General features: G+C 37.5%; 1 non-coding gene across 1 annotated transcript; it reads right to left on the reverse strand.

The window, feature by feature from the left end:
- Window positions 1–21629: 21629 nt before the first annotated feature.
- On the reverse strand, window positions 21630–21702 carry TRNAK-UUU (transfer RNA lysine (anticodon UUU)). Its single transcript has one exon. It is a non-coding gene; the product is annotated as a tRNA-Lys (tRNA).
- Window positions 21703–22183: the final 481 nt, after the last annotated feature.

Here is a 22183-nt window from a genome sequence, read left to right on the forward strand (position 1 = left end):
GGGTACATGGACGCTATGAGACATATGTATTAAACTGTGATTTTCTCTTGGACATTATGGATTTGCTACCATGGACCACTTTGATATTTTCATTATAGAGCTTGGTTTATTCGAGAAAGTGGGAGTCTCATGCCTATGTATATATGCTTAGTTGGCTTTGGTATACATTGTCCTTGTAGACATTGATGATTGTGGGCTGATTTTAGATTTGATTTGATAGCTCAGTACTTCCTATTGTCAGTGGATTTGTCAACTTTGGATGCATTTCTAGTTATGTACTTAATATCTGGGTACTTCATCCTGTCAGTGGATTTGTCAACTTTGGATGCATTCCTAGTTATGTACTTGAGCTTCATTGTTCATATACAGTTAGTACTATTCATATGCAGTGAGTTACTTGTAGATTGATGGATCTCTGCTAATTTTGGAGATCTTTCATGCATAGTTGGCTTATGTACATGCTAATTCTTTGCTTGGGATTGCATCTATGAATTTGACATCTTTGGATCTCTGACAACATTTGGTGCCTTGGTGGTTTTATACCTTTTCTTGCACTGCTAGTTGCATTTTATATCCCTAGTAGTGGGAGCTTTGTATTTTGATCTTTTGCCTATAATTATACATTCATCCACTACAGTCTTATGGATAGCCATGATGAAACTAAGTTTTGAGCAGTTTCTTTGAGAGCAAACACTTGTATTGCACACACTACTTCGTGCTTGTGTACAGTACTGTATTAGCTCAATCTTCCTCTTGTTGTATGCTTTTTGGCTCAATTTGGGGGCTGATTTACTATTATTGCAATAGCTTGTGTTATCTTTGGTTGGTAGGCATAATGTAAGTGTTTCAAATGCTTCAGATGACAGTGCCATCTTTAACATTGAGAAGTTGGATGGCAATAACTATTAGTATTGAAAGACTCAGATTTGGCAGGTATTAGTGCATCAAAAACAAGTTAGTAGGTCATTGAAAACCAAGGATATAAAGTTAGAAGATTTGAATAGAGATGATTGGAAAGAGCTTGATAAGCTATGCAAGTCGACCATTGGTTTGTCTTTATCTGAGTGGATTTATTTCAATGTTATTGCAACTGAAGGTGGAACTTATGGTTTATGGAAAAAGATATGCAATCTTTATAACAAGAAAAGTCTTGCTTTATAGTTGTATTGGTGGTGATTGAAGAATCTTGTGGACCTTCACATGAAGAAGGGCACTCCTATGTCCACTCATTTGAATGAGCTCCACTTCATTTTCAGCTAGCTTATCTCACAAAGCATTCAATTTGAGGATAACATAAAGTCTTTGTTCTTTCTTGTCATACTATCTATGTCTTGGGATACATTTTGTATTGCTATGGACTGCTCATACTCTTGAAGATGGCTTTAAATGCTCAGATGTAGAGAGTGATTTGCTTATAAAAGAAGTAAGCATGAAGAACATTGATGCAGCTCATATTTCTCATGCACTTACAGTTAGATGTAGACATGACAGTAAAGAGAATAATGATCACTGTGGTAGACTCGCAACCCAATAGGGGAAAGTCTAAGTCTCACGTATAGTCACCTAGTAGATAATGTGGTTCTAAGCCCTCTCTTAGCTGTCCTTATTGTGGAGAATATGGATGTGTATGGCCATAGTGCCATAAGATGCGCAACAATAGCTGTGAAAAAGGCAAAGTGTAGGATAATACCAAGTCTTTTGATGATTACATTGTTCCTAAGTCCACTATTAAGATTGAGGATATTAATGCCTTGGACTACAATTTCGACTATTACATTGCTGCTTTTTCACTTGATGCTACTCAATTGATTGATGTTTAGTCTACTTATTCTCAATATTGGCTTCTTGATTCGGGGGACTTCCTTTCAAGCTACCTCGTATGATAATTGGTTTTATATCTATTTCACTATGATAGATTCAATTGGACTAGGTGATGATCACGTATGTGATATTATTGGCATAGGTGATGCTCGAGTACTCGTACTCCATTTGTGTTGAATGATGTATGTCATGTCTTGGCTTTGACTTAAGGCCTTATGTCAGTTGGATAGTTGGATGCTTATAGGTATTGTGTATCCTTTGGTGATTTTGTATGGAAGATTACATGTAGCAACTTCATTTTTGTAATAGGTGCCAAGGTTTAGCAATCTATATTATATATCCTGTGGTGATTCTGTATGGAAGATTATATGTAGTAACCTCATCTTTGTTAGAGGTGCTAAGGTTGGCAGTCTGTATCCCTTGCTTGTATTTGGATCTATTGATCATGTTTTGACCATGATCGATTTTCAGATATATGTCTTTGACATCATTGTCTTGGGCATATGTACCTTAAAGAAATAAAAGTCTTGACTCATTTTTTGTATTTATTACATGTTGATTACTCATGTTTTAATTCATATGATCATTGTTTGTATGGTAGGCAAAATTGTAACTTGTAAAAAAAGTGCAGTTGTATATGTATGGGTGAGTGCTTGGCTCTTGTGCATTTAGATATTTGTGGTTCCATGCCCTGTCAGTCATTAGGTGGTGAAAAGTATTTCATTACATTAATTGATTATTATTTTTATAAGATTTAGGTATATTCTATAAAGCACAAGCCAAAAGTCTTGCCTACATTTTAACACTTTCTTGCTATGGTTGAGAACTTGTTTGGGCATAAATTGAAATGCCTACAATCTCACAATGGGGGTGAATATGTCTCTAAGGAATTTGAGTAGTTTTGTGATGAGAGGGGTGTTAAGATGTTAGTTGACCACTCCTTACATCCCACCCTAGAATGGTGTTGCAGAGTGCATGAATAGGACTATTCAAGAAAGAGCCTATAGTATCTTAGTTAGGCAAGATTACCACAATAATTTTGGACCAATGCAGTCATACTACTACCATTCATTTGATTAATAGATCCCCATTCACTATTCTTGGTAATAGAGTTGTAAAGGAGGTTTGGTCTAGTGGACCTTCCTCATATGCACACTTGCGAGTCTTTTTATAGTATTCCCAAAGACAAATACAACAAGTTGGATCCAAAGTTTGTTAAATACATCTTTCTTGGATATGGTGATGTAGGTGAGATGGGCTACCACCTTTGGGATCTATAGGTTGGAGAGGGTTATTTGTAGCCATGATATTGTGTTTCATATAAGGATACATGGCATAAGAGACCAACGTAGGTGGTTAAGCTCCACAGGGTGATCTTTCAAGAGGATCCTCTTGTTATAGTATAGCCAGCCCTAGCTAGACGATATGTAGTTGCTAAGGATATAGTGGCCTAGGATCTACTTGTTGTACAACATCATGCTGTGAGACATAGAGAATTAGCAATAGAGGCCCCAAAGTTGATTTTAAGGTTCTATATAGAGCATCCCATCCTCTTGACCGTTTTGAGCCCTCTATGCATTATATCTTTGTGATAGATTTTGATGGTCCCTTTATTATGAGAAGGCTATGCATAGAGATGATAGTCACTCTTGGGAAGTGATAAAACTGACCTCAATGTGCTTGGTTTACATAAAGGATAGGATTACGTTGCAACTGGATAACATTAAAAACATCCAAATGCAATGTAGGAGTCATAGTCATACCAAGGTTTGCAACCAAATAACCTTAGCTAGAGGGCCTGCTTGCAAGCCTCATTGGATGGAATGTACTCAACCTTAATAGTAGACAAGACCATGCATTTTTGCACTTTGGATATCCAAGAAAAGGCATCTCCATCAAAATAAAGACAGTCAAAGGTGAACTTCTTACTATCTATATGTCCTACATAATCTGTGTCTATGTAGCCCATGAATCCAATATCCTAGCCACCATAACAAATACACATATTTGCAGTGCCCTTAAGGTTAATCTCATGATACCCTTTGCAATGTCCCAATGTTGCTGGCTAGGTGTCTTCATATAATGAGCTAGAACTTCACTACCAATGCTATGTCAAGTCTGGTGGCTATCATGGCATAGTTGCCCATTGCAAATGCATAAGGGATCTTGGACATCTTAGCCTTCTCATCATCTAACCATGTACAATCTACCTGACTAACATTCACATGAGAAGGTAACGAGCAACCAATAAACTTACTAATCTACATATAGAATTGCTTGTGGATACACTCCTTTTGTGACTAAGTATAGAAGTCCCTTATAGAAATTACACATAATGCGCATATACCAAGTATGTGAGAAGAAAGGGTCATGTTCTTCATCTCAAAGCTCTTCTTGAGCTAAGCATTCAAGGCATATAGCTTAACATGAGCACTCCCAACAATCAACATATCATCAACATATAGTGCCAAAATGATAAGGGTATCATCACAAGCCTTCTTCATGTAAAAGCAATGACCCATAGCATTGTAGGAATAACCCTATGAATGCATAAAAGCATCAAACTTGTGGTACCATTTCCTAGGTGCCTACTTAAGTCCATAGAGACCCTTTCTTACCTTGCACACTAGGTGTTCCCTACCCTTCTCTATAAAGCCCTTAGGCTGCTGCATATAAGTGTCATCATGTAGATCATTGTGTAAAAAAGTTATTTCTACATCCATCTATTTAAGTTCTAGATTTAATCGTATAACCAAGGCTAAAATCAAGCACAAGGTAGTAACACAATATTAGTGAGTTTGGGAATCTCCCAATTCCCATTTTTTGAATACTAAAAAGGTGACACTCAGATAACATGCCCATAAGTTTCTCAAAACTATATGATGTGACCTATCATTGGAAGCTCATTGGAAAGCGCTTGAAAAATGGAATATATTGAGCTATAGACCACTTGATTTGAAGTTATAATGTTCAAGTTATGACAAATCCAAAGATTTGACCATGTGTCCCAAACTTATGGGAAATTTCCATATTCCCCAATATGGTGTTTAGTCATCTATAGGAAAATATATAATCAAAGTCAAGTCCATTTCTATTTTAAATCTTTTACAACCAAATAGGCATTACAGTGACTAGGGGTGCTCTTCAACTTATTCACCCACTGTCAGTCTATCATCGTCATTCAGCGACCATAGCATACTGTTGTCTGGATCCACTGTTGGTAGCCATTGTGAAATATGCACTAGCGTCTCAGACACCAACCAACCTTCAGCCATGCTGCCTTTTGGTCGAGCTCGTTGTCGCACAAAGCCTTTTAGGGTTTTCATGAAGCGCTCCAAGAAGAACATCCATCACATATGGATAGGTCCAGCAATCTCCAATTCATCTACAAGATGCACAAGAAGGTGGATTTGTATCGTGAGCATGCTGGTAGACATGTATTTCTCAAAGAGACAGACCATCTTCATTGCTCCCTGTCTCGCGGATTCAATAGGGGACATCTTAATCTCCTTATGTGAGATCCATTACACTAAAGTCGACAACCTGTAAATGGCCCTGCATATTTCTGGAGTAAGGCATCCTACGATCGCGATCGGTAGTACAAACTGCCGCAAATGAGAAAGCATTATGAACAATGACTACACCCCAAATATCAAAATACGCAAGCTACTTACAATCCATTCATAGTACAAACCTGATATATCTTATGCCAATAATGGGATTTTAGCCTTGATAATGGTCGTCTTTAGAAAATGCAGACCTGAGAGAACGCATCATACCCGTCGGAGTGCGGATAGACTTGACTATTTGCTTTACAATACGCTTTTCTTTAGTGGAAAAAATCCAAGGAGCGCGAGGTAGCTGCACGCGACCATCAGTACTCGATTACGATCAAAGCGCCTCCATCTTGCCTATCTCCTTCAAATCCATTCATGCCTCTATAGTGTCTCTCTTTCCTGTGATGTGGTCCCATAGCAAGCTGCCCACGTTCTTGAAAATATGCATGGGATTCAACAAGTGGTTGATCTGTAAGTGGGTCCAATATGGCAACTCTTAGAAAACTAATAACCGTCGCATTCCATTTGGATGTAACTCCACGTGGACCATTTTCAGCTCGTATTAGCTTTGAGCATTCATACGTGTTGGAGGTCGTCCAAGAAAAGCTTCCCTGAGTTCATGACCCTCTGGCAAGAAAGCAACGTGTTCTTGATATACCATCTTCTTCATGGTTCGTGACCTTCAGGAGTCTAACTGTGGCCCCCACAATGGACATGCATGATAACTTGAGGTAACTAGACCTGTCCCAACACCTCTATCTAGTGAATACAAACTTGAACGAGCTATGATAGATATTTTTAACGAGAACGAAAGCCTATTTACCTGAGCACTCTCCGAATCCCGAAAAGTCATGCATCGTCCACATGAGAATGGCTCGAATATTGGTAGACCGTCGACCATCACGCTTGCTCATATCTTGCATGGTGACTCCCTCCTCCCATAAAATCTTAAGCTCATCGACTAATGGATGAAGATACACGTCCATATTTTTGACTTTGTAGCGGTCGAGGACGAGTAAGCTAAGGATGAGATGTCCTTTCTTCGTAGAAAGCCATGGAGGGATATTGTAGTTGACAAGGACTATAGGCTACACACTGTAAGAAGTTGAGCGCAGACCAAACGGGTTCATGCCATCCATTACACGACCAAGCTGAAGAGTCCTTGGCTCTCGGGCAAAGCCTGGGAAGGTAGAGTCAATGTGGCTCCATGCATGTGAATCTGTTGATATTTGTTGAACTCCATCTGTGGACCTATTCTGCGCATGCCACATTATCAAGCTCGCCATGCCGGACATAGGAAACATGTGATTTATGCAAGGGATAAGCAGAAAGTGTCTAAGAACTTTTTGAGGGATGGTTTGCCCTTGCAAGTCCTATCGATACCTATGAGAACCACACTTTGGATATGTCTCCATAGTCTCATATTCTCCTTGAGACAATATGCAATCATTGATACATGCATGGATGCTGTTGTAGTCCATGCCAAGCTTTCGTAAAACATATCGTGCATCATCACGAGGCTCAGGCATGGTATTTGCAAGTGATAATATGATACTTCAGTAACCTGAAAAAAATCATAAAACACCTTGAAAAAGCACAAATGTTTTTAATGATAGTGCCGAAAAGAAATCAACAAAGCGTACGTACAAGGTACCTGATCAACTCGGTCACACTAGCATCGCTCCATCCGTATTTTGCTTGCACACTTAGGAGTGCAAGCAGTGTCTTCATGCGAGATACTCGAGACCCATCATATAATGGTATGGATGCTTCCTCTCTAAGCAGATTAGAAGTCTCGACATCCATGAGAATCAATGCATCGATCATTGCCTCCATCTCAGGCTCCAAGATTGTAGGTAAGTCTCGAAGGCTATCTGTCTCCTCTAGTATTGATGGTATAGATTGGGCAGTACCTTCCAAGTGGTGGATTGGCTCAGGCACTCCATCCATTACACGTCCACGAACTCTTCTAATTGCCGCAAAGGGTGCACTCCTCCTTGGGATGAGACGTCACCTCCCTGGATAGAAAATTTGCCAACCACACCCAATCTTTTTGTATATGGTATTCAATTAACTTGTGAGTACAATGCATGATTGATATTAACTTTTCTTACCGTTTGTTGAAAATCCAAGATCGCCTGATCAATGATCTCAGATTGAAACTCGCCGAAGCGTCGTACATATTCTATAGATAATCGATGTTTTCGTCGAATTGCCAGCTTGTGTTGAGAGCAAGGACATGGGACACGCTGATTAAGATACGGCTCGCGATCTTGAACATCAAGACCTTCATCGTTTTTCATTTTGTCTACATTACGACAAACAATTTGTTTTTGTTATCGTTCTTTTTTTCTTTCTTAAATTGTTTGAGAAGGGATATCTTCTCTTGTAACTCAGCAAAAATTAACGTATATAAAGTCTCAATCCACCCGCCCACAATTTAACATATGTCGGAGTGTTTCCCGTCTTGTGGTGTTGCACCGGACCTCGCCACCACTCTCTCTTTGTTTTTAATCCATTCATTATCTACTCTCCTTCTATCTCTCTCTCTTTTTCTCTTTTTTTTTAATGTTGTATGTTTATTCCCTCTCTCTCGTTCCTTTTTTTTTTCTCTTCCTCCCCCTCTCTCATTTTCTTTAACAAAACATATCTCTCTCTCTACTACTACAACAATGACAACTACTACTACTATTACTACCACTACTACAACAACAACAACAAATAAGAAAACTAGATAACAATAAACAAGAAAACAAAAAAACCATTACTACTACTACAACAACAAACAAGAAAACTACTACTACTACTACTACCACGACTACGACTACGACTACAATTACGATTACTACTATAATAAACAAGAAAAGAAGAAGAAAAAAAAAACAACAACTACTACTACTACTACTACAAAAAACAAGAAAACTAAACAACAATAAACAAGAAAAGAAAAAAAACTACTACTACTACTACAACAACAAACAAGAAAACAACAACCTCTCCCTCCTTCTCTCTCTCCCTCTCTTTCTCTCTTTCCCTATTATGTTTAATGTTTTTTCTCTCTCCTCTCCCTCTCTCATTTCCTTTTCTCTCTTCCTCTCCCTCCCTCGTTTCCTCTCCCTCCCTCACCCTCACCTTCTCTTTCTCTTTTTCCCTATTATGTTTAATGTTTTTTAGCGACGCCACTATTTTGTGTCGGAAACCGTCGTCACTATACCTCCATATCCTTGTAGTGAGATTCGTTTAGACAGGTGGTTCCATGATGTTGAAGTCTACAAAGCTGGGCCCCGTCCCACCTTTCCCAGCTTCTAGATCCAGTAGCCGCTTTACAACCCCGAACCTTGCGGGGATTAAATGGGGGATCAAACGACCTCGGAATGGAGATCCAAGACTTGCGTTGGATTTCTAACGTCGTTTTGTATCTAGGAAAACTCCAGCTTGGCCATCCACTATCGTTTGATTTTCCATGAAAATAAGCACTAGCGCTTTAGGGACTTGCCGCTTAAAATCGTACTGATTGCCACCACCGCCTTCGACGAAGTCTATTTTTTCTCCGAAATTCAGAATTTTTGGCTATTTTAAGCAGTTCTCGACATAAAAAATCATCAGTCACTCATGTGATGCACACTCGATTCAATTAGTTTAATCAAAGTTTTTTTGTTTTGTTTCTTGAAACGCAGGATGCTTATTTTTTGTTTAACACAGTAAGCATCAAAAGTAGTAATAGATATATAGATATAAGTTACGTTATCGTGTACACATGATCACTAGTATAGGTACTATGTGTTGACATAATTAAATCAGATTATGTGAACGTATGTGAATGGGTCATTAACGTACCACACATTATCATCATACTTACACAAATCATACATTTAATTAATGACTATTCCTTTATAGGGACAAAGAAAAATATCTTATACTCATGAAGAAAATTACATATAATGGCTAATAATGATGAGAAATACAAAGAATTGATAGCCAACAAGAACTCTCATTCATTCCTTGAATTTTTTATCTCAACGAAGAGGAGGAGTGAGCTTCCGATGAAAATTAAAATTCCTTCTTTGCTTAAAAAATGATACACTTTTCCTTTAACTCTTTCTCTTGAAGAAGTGGATTTCACACTTTTGCAAGCTCACCTAATGTAGCAAGTACATATATTGTTCCACCATGTTAGCTTTGATTGCTTTGCTAGCACCACCTTCTCCAAGCTAGATATTGGAGGTATCACTCGAAAAGGTACAGACCCCAAATTTTCATGACTATTTATTTACTCTCCTTGTGGTGAGCACTTCTTGTGGAAGGCCACCAAGTTGGCAGCAAGGTTGCTAATGTACTCCTTTAGAGCTAAATCCTTCCATTGATCTGCATGTCAAGGTCCTACATACCTCGATGCAAACTCATTTATATACAACACAACTTGAATGACGTAATCAAATTAAGCAACATGATTAGTAATAACATACCTGGAGTTATCGAATGCGATGAAACTTAACACTAAGGTGCTCGCCAAGAAATTGGCCTTAGATGCCAGACTTACCAAGCATCGATAAATACTTAGTGAGAACCAATTTCAATAGGTCCTTATCCAAGCACATGAATAATAGAAAGTTATATTTCCACAGATGCCCTTAAATTATTCATGACCCATATGTACAAAAATATTTCCAATACTCTCTTCATTAAATCTCACCTCACTTGGATGATAAAAGATCTATGCTCAATCCAATACCCCTTGCAGTACTCTTTCATGGAAAGGAGACCCATATCCTCAGACTATCCCTTGCTTCTAGAACATTGTGCATCCTAGAAAAACATCATGCTCTTGTTGAAGTATGATGTTCTCAAATATTTTATGCCTTGAAGATAATGCATTTTGAGATGGTGCTATGCACACCAAAGCATGTGACCGTTTCCGTTGGGAAGATGAATGCATTGGAAAAAAATGTATCTAGCCTATTCTATTATATTAGTGCTCCATGCATATGTGCATAGGATCCTTTGATTATATCATTTTCTATTAGCACTAAAAAATCACTCCACATTGGAAAGATGAAGCTTCGCTCCACTCCCCTCACTTGCAACCTTTCTGGAAAAAGATATGTTCAAATCAGACACCCACTTTCTTGGCTATTGGAGATCCTCATGGCCTTTCTAATCCTTAGGCTCTCCACCTAAGGTTCCTAATTAGTTTAAATTTTACATTTTTTCCATGAAAAATATGCATGCTCAATAATGATGCACTCTCAAGTGCTCGTGCTTCTAAGTTTTGTTCAAATGGTAGGTCGCATGTCATGCATTCTATTAAAAATTGATGCAATTTAGTGCATCATCCTATGGCATGGAAGTTGTTGAGAGAAAGGGTATACAAAGCCCTTAGTATAGTGCTTTGAAACACAATTGTAGTATAGTGCCCATGACCCTTATTTCCATGTGTGAAAAAGTTAGGCCTAAAAAGATCCTACCTCTCCCTTGTGTTAGTTTTTTTATTTTTGTCAACCTGCACAACACATCAAATCTTACCCCAGAAAGTTAGAAGTGTTATGAAAATCAAACAAAGCTTAGGATTCAAATCTCCTATCCTATCGAAGACCCAAATTTTACTATATTATCATAACATGAAAGTAATATCCATGCATGCAAACAAGGTCCTAAAAAAAGTAGCCTCTATATGTAGACTTAGGGGTTTCTTGAGTTTTGCAAAAGCATGTAATATATTTAGACCATCCCCTAACACACAAGCAATTATGCACATCACTTTTTTTCATACAAAGTAGCAATATCTATTAGCCCTAGCATTTTTCTTTGGCTCCTAGGTCTCTTCCTTAATTCTTCAAACACTCCAGACTCATGGAGGATTGCCTTGAAAATAATTTTCTTCAAATCTCTATTCTCCTCTCTTCCAAATATCATTGTTTACCTCTGTCCCTTATATCGTGTGAAAGATTCAAAGGTGAAGACAACATTCCCTTCACTAATAGTTCCACATGTGAAGTTTCCATTTGGCATGCACTAAATATGTCCAAAAATTTCAAGGGCTACAAAATCAAACATATATCCAACTAATACCCTCTTCTCAAGAGGTAGAAGTTCATTCACTTTATCACCCAAATCCAAGACTAATGCTTTCTTTCATCATAGAGTACACCCTCTCTTATGTTTTTCTCTAAGAGATTATAGGGAAGCACTTCATGTTGTATTAGAGAATTTAGGAGTCCTTGTATAAGTGTCAAAAGCAAAGGTCATTTAGTTCATCCATTTCTCTCCCTCCTTTTCCATGGTCCAACAACCTTGCTCTCTCAAGATTTGCACGTCTATTTTTAATACACTTTCCAAATTCTCTTGAGTCTCCTCAAATATATAAGAGCCTTAAGAAGAAGGTAAATCCCTCCACTCTCATTTAAGAACATAGGAAGAACTTCCAAGGCCCACTTTGTACATTCTTTATTGTGTGCTATGCAAAACTCACTCAGCTCAAGCTCAAATTCATTCCCATAATATCCAACTTTTTCAAGTAGTAGAGTCACCCCTAGACTCTTATCACTACTCAAATCTAACCATCCATTATCAATACTCATAATATGTTCTTCTAACTCATCAAAATACTCATTCACTCCAAAAAAGTGGACATAACTTGTATCAACACATGCTCCATTACTCCAAAAGAGTGAACATTATTGTGGAATGTTTGGCACATCAATTGAGATTCCAATCCAAAAGAAAAAACACTCATTGTTTACATTGAGAGACTTCCTCTCAAGTGCATCTCAATCAAAGTTCCTCTCATAAGGCAACAAATTTGAGTGGATATCCTCTATCTTTGGCTTCTAAAAGCCCAAAATTTCTTGGGTGTAGTTGACTATTCTTCAAACTTTTGTCCTAAGTCACCTTCCTTCTCACATCACTTTGTTCCTAATAAGGGTCTTATCCTCAAGCCCACTTCCTTGTATGGTTCTCCTAACTCATCATTCATCATGAGGGACTCTCTCTACCTCTAGAACCTTCTTAGTGCTTACTATAAAAGCATTCAAGCCACAATCACTCTTCATCAACATGTCAAGTATACCATTGCGTCTTGCTATTTCTCTCTCCCATTCACCATCATCGCTATGGCTTTCTCTTCTCTCAAGGTCCTAACCTCTTCCAACTAGGACAATCGACCCTTTTCACTTTGTGAGGGAATATTGTTTCCCTAATACTTTCCCCAAAATATCATGAATTGTGCTTTACAACCCCTTCTCTCTTTCCTCGATGTTTAGATGAATTCATGGCCTGCCCAACTATTTCCTTATCTAGTTACCGCAACATCAACATTTCTAGTCACAGTTTCCTCTCCATTCCTCCTCCATTCTTTGAGTTATGGTGAAATCACCAGGGCCCAATGCCAATTCAAGTCTTCAAACATGACAATCTCCAAAATGAGTCTCCCTAAATTTTCCCTTTCTTGTCATCTCATTGATTAGAAACCCTCCTCTCCATGTAATAAAGCATAGAGTTAGGGTTTACTATTAAAGCCTTGAGATGCAAAAGTGTGCACATATTTTCGCACATTAATCAAACACTCATTTAGGAACTTAATTTTGGACCTCCCACTCTAATAGCAAAGGGTTAGTTCCTTGCTCCACCATAGCAAGAAGTGGGTATCTTGCTACATTATATCTATTTTCTCCAATGTATCTCTCCTTCATGGCAATGACATTCCAAGCCATGGTCACCTTAGCTATGGCTATTTCAAGGTTTCTTGATGCATCTTGAGTATTTCTTGGTTTTATAAGAAGTGCCTCCTTTACATTGGTATAAGAGCAATGGCTTTGATCCTATTTTGAAGCATTATTACAAGTCATTTTCTAGTTTGATGGACTAGATATAGGGAGTAACAATTATAGACACAATTGTAGTTTGGTTCTAGGACATAGCTATTGTGACTATCTTAGAGATATCCTAAAGAGAACGGAAGATTCTAGATAAATTTCTAGGTTGCGGCCATTTCATAAATAACATTTTGGTGATTCTTGGACCAAATGGAGCTTAGAGACTTTAGAGGGGACTAAAACTATGACTACATTTCAAGGATAGGGTTTCTCTTTACCTTCCCAAACTCTTTTCTCAAGAATCCATGGAGGATCTTGCTTATATATCTTTCTCCAAGCCTTTTATGCTTCAACCACATGCTATTCTTGGTTCATCTCACCATAAGAAGTAGAAAAACTACCTATTTTCTTGGCACTTCATCCTTGTGAATTGGCTAGTTACAAGTTCAATTTGCATTATTTTCTACTATCACCATTAATCTTTATCTTCTTGTCCATGACTACTATAAGGGTTAAATACTCACTCTTATTCTCTTACTTGATCATCAAAAAGGCTATTAGAAGGCAAAAATCTATTCGTGGGACAAAAGGCTTCATTCTTGAACTTGGGTTGAATAGAGATAGTAGCATATCATCACATATTTGATCATGAATCTCACCTTTATATGGTTTATATTCTTTGACAAGGCCATGAAAAGTGTCTCCAAGAAGAATTAAAGGCTTTATCTGATTCTAATATCAAGAGGCATCATTCTTTTGCTATAATAATAGGAGCAACCATGGATTCTTGTTGAAAGCTTTCAAGTTCTTGAAGATTTGAAAGGGCTTTTGACTTCTCTTTACTCTTGGGGTGAGGTTAAGATCCATTCTTTAGTTCTTCGACATTGACACATATTCTCAACATTAGAAGCATTTCTCTTCTATGTGGTACAATGGATAGTGTGAAGCATTCCAAGGTGGTCATGTACATGGAGATTTGTCAAGATTAGGTTCAAAATCTAGGAACAAGGCTCTTCTAATGCAAACATTAGAGAAGATCTCATCAAAGATTGAAGCTCTCTTCATTCTTAAAGGGAGGGTTATTAGCTACATTAATAAATTTTGGGCAATCAATTTTGGAGACTCAATCATTGAAGTGGGCTCATTCTTGATCAATATCAAAGTCTATTAATTGATGTTGGAGCACTCTTTATAAAGCCTGGAGCCAAATTCACCAGAATCAAGTATCATTGAAGGTTACTCATGGTTGTGTGCATTGATTACAATCTAGTTGAAGAGGTATGCTCATGTCAACCCCCATTCATTTTCAATTGTTAATCTCCCCTAAATCTCTTTGTTGAGCCTATTTTGATGTTGTAAGAGAGATTAGGCATGACTAAGCCTATCAACTAAAGCTTTTAGCCCTTTAACTTTCTATTGATTCCAACCATTTGATTAGTTTTTGTCTTCATTAGAACACCTAAGCATCACCTAATTGCTTTGATCTTGTCTTTTGAGCACCATGATTGGAATATTGTTAATGAGGAAAACTGAAAAAAATTGTCAGAAGTGAGTCACTACTATGTGCTAAGTCCTCAATCCAATCCCATTCTACTCATCCCTTGTATCAATTAATACTCTACATATCATTAAAATTCATAAACAATACTTTCCATTGCGGATATCATCATTGTTTTCTTAGCCTTAGCATGTACTTGCCATGTATCTACCTGAGAGGAAAAGGGAATGCCAAGTAAGTCAGTAAGATAAAAGAGAGGTGACTCTCCCTTATCAATTATGACCTTGAAAGGATACATAATCCCAACCCTAAAGGTATTTTTCCCACCCCTAGTAGTTTGGAACCCACAAAAGAGAATTGTAGGAGCAATTGCACCATTTTGAGTGGTTTTTGGGGCTAATATGGTTAGCATTGCATTAGTAAACTAGTTTTCCACAAGATTTACAAATGGAAGCATGGGAGAAGAGATAAGCCACTTTAGTTTTTGGGGATCTCCCACATGTTCTACAACGATTACAAGTCCTTTACAACAAGCTTTCAACCATCAACAAAAAGATGAGGGAACAAGTGTACTCAATGCTCAAAATATTCAACATGTGAATGAGGATATTCATGCTTCTCAAGGGTCTAATGATTACCTATAGCTGTCAAAGGAGTTTAATCACATGAATGTGGATATTCTTGGTGGTATTCATTACTCAACAAGTCTATGGATAGAATGGATAGTAGGTTTTATTGTTGAGCACAAGATGGCTTGGTTGGTGCCCTGAAATAGCATTCATGGGATGACAACTAAAAGATGCCATCAATTCTAACTACAATGGTGGAGTAATACAATGCGATAGATTAGCCCATGATTATGGGCAGAAGACCTCATGACAACACATGCTCCACAAGCTATAAAGTGACGAGGGAGGAAGTGCTATGGTCTTCTCCTCCTTTAGTTGTTTCTACATGGAATCTTCCTTGGTTACCCCTTGCTCATCCCTTTCCTCCTCTAACTTCACATTTGTCTGTCTTCCTCTTTACTGCCTCCTTTAACCCACTATTTGGCCCTTGAACTTTTCTAAACCCTAATGATCTCCTTATAATCCTTCGATCCAATGTAACACTACAAGGGAAACCGAGTCGACTAGCCCATTAGTAGTTACCTTTTGAGATGTATTGTGTTCCAATGTTTGTTATCAAACCTTGTATATACTTAATGGAATATATGAGCATTCTCATTCTTGATTAGCTATTGTCTCGATAGCACATAATAGTAGTTAAATTAGTCAACATGCTCAAATGTTAAGTCCACAATGTTAGCATACCCTTGTGTTGGGTCTGGGTATACTACAACTCTGATATTCCATAGAGTTGGTGCAACCAATTTTCACATGGTGACCACATTGAAAACTTGGACTCGATCACACATATCAACCATGCTAATCTTTCCCACATGCATCATCCTACATGTGCACATGCTTGTAAGGTCTACCGGAGGACATCCAATGTGTATTCTCATGGTGGTCTTTGCATGAGCAATGGCATCTGATTTCATCTCCTGAGGAAACTTTATTTCTCAGCGATGACAATTTCTATGTAGAGTAGTCCACTCCATAGCCCAACAAATAACACTCGCACTCTGTCCCTAGACCTTGGGATGTGCACCTTGGTCCAAGCAATCACCCTTTTCACTCTGCTAAATCTAGTAGGGTGATTGTTTGCGTCAACTCAAGTTCAAGGTCCAACTAGATCGGACCAATGCCTAAAAATTAGAAATATTGTGTAGTCTAAGACAAGGTAGTGCCATAGTCCAAAGCTATATAGCTTGGTTGAAAGGCTTGAGGGGATGTTTGTCCCCAAACACCTAACCCAATGGTGAAATGTTGCATTTTGTGTATCTACAAGGCTTGAATAGGGAAATCCATAAGGCCTTAACTAGAGAAGACCTATTCATTAATGACTTGGACTATTTTTACTAGTGCATACTCTGTGTTGAGATGTTTCTAGCCAATGACAAGTGCAAAAAGGAGGGAGCATTCCATGCTAGACAAAATCTGTGAGATGGAAGGTGACTTGGATATGGATTCAAACAATGTGAGGAGGACTTTGAGAAAAAGGAATGCTAGAAGTCGACTAAGTCCAAGAGAAAGGACAAGGTCCAGAAACCCTCAAAGGGTGCTCAAAAAACTACCATTAAAACCCTCTAGTGTACCGAATGTAGTAATCCAGGTCACTTGGCTATTGAATGAGGTGTAAATTAACAATGACATGGCACTTACCATACAACTATCCACAATATTGATGTTTGTTGATATAATCAATAGGGAAAATATGTATAAAAAAGGGCCACATAAGGAAAAGTTTAGGAGGATGATTAGTTTTGCTAATTGGTCATCATGGTGGGCCTAAAAGCTATGATGAGATCAAAGCCCACTTTCTCCACAAAAAGTGGTGGTTTTGAATTAAGAATCACAAAAATGACATCTCATTTTGATTTATCATATTATGGGTCAGATGTCTTAACAACATTGGCCCATTCCTCTAGTGGTAAGAGCTTGGGCCTATCAAAGGGGGGATGTGGGCTCAATTCCCATGAGCAACATCACAACACATCGTTGCTTTTGAGGCCAATTGGGAACATATACTTGTTGCACATTATGATTACTTCCCTATTGGTCATGTGCACTCGTTTTTCAAAGTATAAGGGCTATATTATATAGTCCCCCTTTGGAGTTACCCACCATGTGGGCAAGTGCTTGTTGCTCAATGCATTTTGGGACAATAAAAAATATAGTTTTTAGAAAAAATGAATCAAATTTAAAACTTGTAATTGAAAATCTCTCCAATCTCCTTGATACATGTCAAACCATGACATGCTCTTGGAAAGGGATCCTAAATTTTTAATACCAAAAGCTCACAAAACCATTTAGCTTCTGAGAAAAACCACCCTTGAGGGTCAAAGGTGGAAAGGGGAACTGATAAAATGTGCACATCACACCCTCATTCATTGGTCCATCTCAAATCCCTCTTACTTAGTGAGGCGATTAAATCCCAATTTAAAAGGCCATTTTTGGGTCCATATTTCTCCTAATGACCTGGATGGACATGCCCTACCAAGGCACAGAAGGAGCATAATTGGCTAGTTGCTTTGGGTTGGGTTTGTACAAGGGATAACTTGGGTTTGTACAAGTTGAACCTAAGCAAGCACAAGGAAGGTACTACATCCCTAAGATACTTAATATTTCTAATCAAAACCTCTGATGGATAATGACGGATGCTAATTTTTGGTATATAAAAGACCTTGTGATAGAATTGTTGGAAAAAATAATTTTCATAATAAAACTAATCGAGATTTCTTTTATCACAGGCAAGGACCCACGAAACTCCAAGGGAGTTATTCTAAAGAATAAAATTCTTGTTTAGATTTAGTCCAACAAGATCTCGAGGAAGGGAAAGTTCAGAAATACTATTGGAAGGTATTTCCACTTACGCTAATTTTGACACTTACACTAAATTTGCCTTGATGTTATTATTTTTGGAAAGAAAAGATTTGTCTTGGACATAAATTTATTAAAAGTTTATGTATAATTCATTCGAAATAAGATGTTTGTGATTATAAGTTAGGTACCGATCTTTCCAAAAATCATCAGGCTAAAAGATGGATGACTGAGTACAAATCGCTGACTGAGGTAGTATTCCAGTAAGCTTAGAATGCTGACTGAGGTAGTGTTCTTAATGGCGCTAGACCTCCCCAAGACCAATGTGAATAAAACCTACTCTAAGGGATTTTTCCTTTTGTTTCACATTAGTGAGTATAGATCAGTCATGACACGAAAAGTCTTGTTGTAGGGAACTCTAGTCGACAGGAGGAGGTAAGGATACCAGGGGGCTCTTGACATAAAATCCTTAGGCTCTTAAAACTGCCAACTACCCTTCGATTTCTAGAGTGTGTCCTGGAGGTTCCAATACTAGTTGGGGAGCGAAACTTGGAGAGAATAATACATTCGAATAGAAAACATTGTAAAAACTCATTTTTCTGAAAGGAACTATTAAGAAGAAATTTCCTTACTCTTTTTTTGTGTTGTGAATTAAAGGCATATAACAAATTTTTATCAGGAGATAATTCAAAGAAGTTATTTTTATATGTTGAACCTAAGGTAGTAGGTAATTAGGTAATTAAAAACACTCTCTCAAGGGAAGCGGGAGAATGGACCCCTATGGATCCAGACCTATGGTTGGGTGTTCTTGGTAAAGCCGAGAGCTTTCTTAAGAAGGAATAAAAATCACATTTTTGATAGATCATTAGAGATTTGAAAACTTGATTTGCATCACTTTAGAACCCTGGGCAGAAGGGGTTAAAGTGTCATACTTCTCCCATTCTCCTTAAACCTAGCACAATGTAAGTCTGTTTCAGTCAGCAATTCCTATAAGGGATTGAATCTCAAATCGCTAATACTAATAATGGATTTCACCAGACAAACTTAGGTTGATCCTCGTGGAAATGGCCAGAACTTTCACTGCGGGGTAGACTCAGGTGAGCCTAGTTAGCAAACTCCGAGGATTTTCATCAAAATCTCGGATGGCACTTCCTAGGACATCTCTTGATGGGCTACTAAGAACGTATCGCCGAGGAAAGCTCGGGTGGGCGCATTACAGTTGGTATCAGAGTTTACGTTGATATAGGACACGACAAAAGTAAATAAAAGTCGTTATATTTACAATTTTTTTTCTAAAATGGTAAAAATATTCTCTTATTAATATATGTTCTTGATTTTTGATAGAAAGACAAACCTTGGGAATGATTATTGATTTTCCAAGTTATGTTTATGTTAGCAATGCACTCCTCTACTTTTAGCTGGAGAAACCAAATGATATGAATATTAGATCAGGTATACAATCCTTCACCCATGTATTACGAAAAGTGATGGATGTTAACAGGAGGGTATTGTTACATTGACACAAACTGTCTTTCTTACCTCTAGAATAATTTAAAGAGGTTAAGGTGGATGGAAGCCCTTAACGTTGCCAAGATTTATCTCTTCTATGAGGCCAAAGTAAACTCAAACATATTCATTAGAGGGCGACAGGTCAAATTAAACCGGTATATCTATGAGAAAGTTACAAGGGTTATATTGGCTGATCGAGTCATGGTTGTAGGACACTCCAGTTGCCACAACTACAAGAAAGATGGATTACATGATCTTCCCTTGAAATATAGATTTTTGGATATCTATTCTCAGAATCCTAAATACTGTGTGATGGATATATCACAATGCCATGCCTAGATTGTGGTAGAAGAACCTTTTCCAAGAATAATATGAGCACCCGAACCACTCAAATAATGTATTCCCTTCTTATTGACGTAAAGAATTATTTCTATCCATCTGTTTGTCTCCTTGATAAATCAGAAATAGTTGATAAATATTATTCATTTGATGAGTTTTTTTCCTAATTAAAAATTTAAACTCTTTCTTATAGTATAAACCCTGATCATTATCAGAAGAAGGAAAAGTAGTGCATAATTTCCTTCCTAAATTAATGAGGTAGATTAAGTAAGTAAATATATTTTTTGAAGATGGTTGGAGAGAAAATTGATCATAAAATTGCATAATTCCCCAGGATGTCATCCCAAATCTCAATATTACAGAAGCTCAAGAAAAGAAATTTCTTCTCAAGCAGTACAAGCCACTGGAGTTTGATGGTATAAAGGGAGAGACATTCCAACTGAAGTAAAAACATGGATAGAATCTATGGAAGACCATTTCACTGCTATAAGGATTGCATAGTCAAATCAAGCCATGATCACCAAATTAAAACTCATAGAAGATACCTGCCTTTGGTGGAAACAATGGTGCAAGGACCAAAGAGCTTTTGAAAACACTATCACTTGGAACAAGATTAAGGATGATGTGCATGGGAGATATCTTTTGCCCACACATCAAGCCAAGAAGATGAATGAGTTCTTCAATCTAAAATAGTTGACCCTAAGCCTAGAAGCCTACTACTCCAAATTCATAACACTTTTAAAATATGCACCTACACTTGATGTTTCACAACAAGTATCCAAATTTTGCAATGGTCTAAATCTGCCCCTAAATACTCCTCTTGAATCAATGAGACTATCAGATTTGCAGGATGCATTGATTCGAGGAGCTTCAATAGTTCAGGAGATTGAACAAAGGCCAAGAAATGAAAAAAATTGAAAAAGAAATAGCTAGGGTAAGGCTAACTTCCAAGGCTATGCAAAAAGGGCCTAAGGGCAATACCAACCAAACAGGATGAAGAAAGCCAAATCAAATACAATGGAAAACTTTATATCCACACGAAAGAGCAATGAGGCTCCAAGGTGCTTCTACTACAAGGAATGATGACATTTCAAGAGGCAGTGTTTAAATTCTAATGACATTTCAAGGGCAAAGCCAAGATGCCAGGGGAAAGGTTGTTGGAATAAACCTAAAGGAGGTCAGTAATGATAAAGATCCCATAATGGAATCCAATATATGGAAAGATCCAGAGTATACACCGCTCTCAATAAGAAGGGTCCAAATCACCAGAGCTAAGTTTTTTATGACCTGCTGGGCGATTTAAACTTTCTGACGTTAATGGATAAAAGCAAATAATTCTACAATGATATTTAGATATGAAATTGAAGGTCAGCCTCCATTATATGACATTAAAATTACATCGTAAATTCTGATAGTAATAGTATTTTTTTCTTCCGAAAATCCCTGACCAATTTTTTGTCTTTTCACTCCCTAAAAGAAACAAAGGAAAAAATGATTTGCCATTATGTTTTTTTTGAATCTTTTGTTTTCTTTATCGCGGTTAAACGAAGGGATGAGCTCATGTTTGCCCTTTTTCACAAAAGGGCGGTCTGGATTGGAGATTATCATGGCATAATAATCTCCATTAGACGGTACCATCTGCCTAAAGCATTTAATGTTTTAATGCTTCTGAGTATAGCAGGACTTGAACCTGCGACCATTAGATTAAAAGTCCAATGCTCTACCAACTGAGCTATATACCCAAATATTATTCTATTATTATTAATATTAATTAGAAGAGAGATTTCTATGTGGTAATTAAACGAAAAAAAACAACTCTGATGCGAGTTTTTCTTTGATTTTTCCTTTCTTTGGGATGTTCGGCAATGAAATTACGATTTTCACAGAAATTACTTAACGAAAGAAAGCTTAAGACAACAATTAGACAACATAACTTATGAATACTGGAAATGTTTAACCCGAAACTCTTAATTCTATTTGTAGCGTTACTAATCCAATTCTTGCCATTGCAAGCCTTACAAGAAATGGGAAATAATGAATGCAAGCTATACAAGAATTGCTTGAAATAAAGGCTACAAGCTGTACGGAAAATACAAAAATTAGGAAATTGCCATTACAAAGTAACGGCACGGAAGAGCTATTGTGGATTTGTAAGCCACATTGTCGTTCGATCACTAAAGAGAAGCAGGTGCAAGGAAAGCAAGTGTTTGTGTTTCCTTTCCT

Source organism: Lygodium microphyllum, chromosome 25, assembly GCF_053477565.2.
Source record: "Lygodium microphyllum isolate KBCC chromosome 25, Lygodium_microphyllum_v1.1.10, whole genome shotgun sequence".
Taxonomy (NCBI): Eukaryota; Viridiplantae; Streptophyta; class Polypodiopsida; order Schizaeales; family Lygodiaceae; genus Lygodium; species Lygodium microphyllum.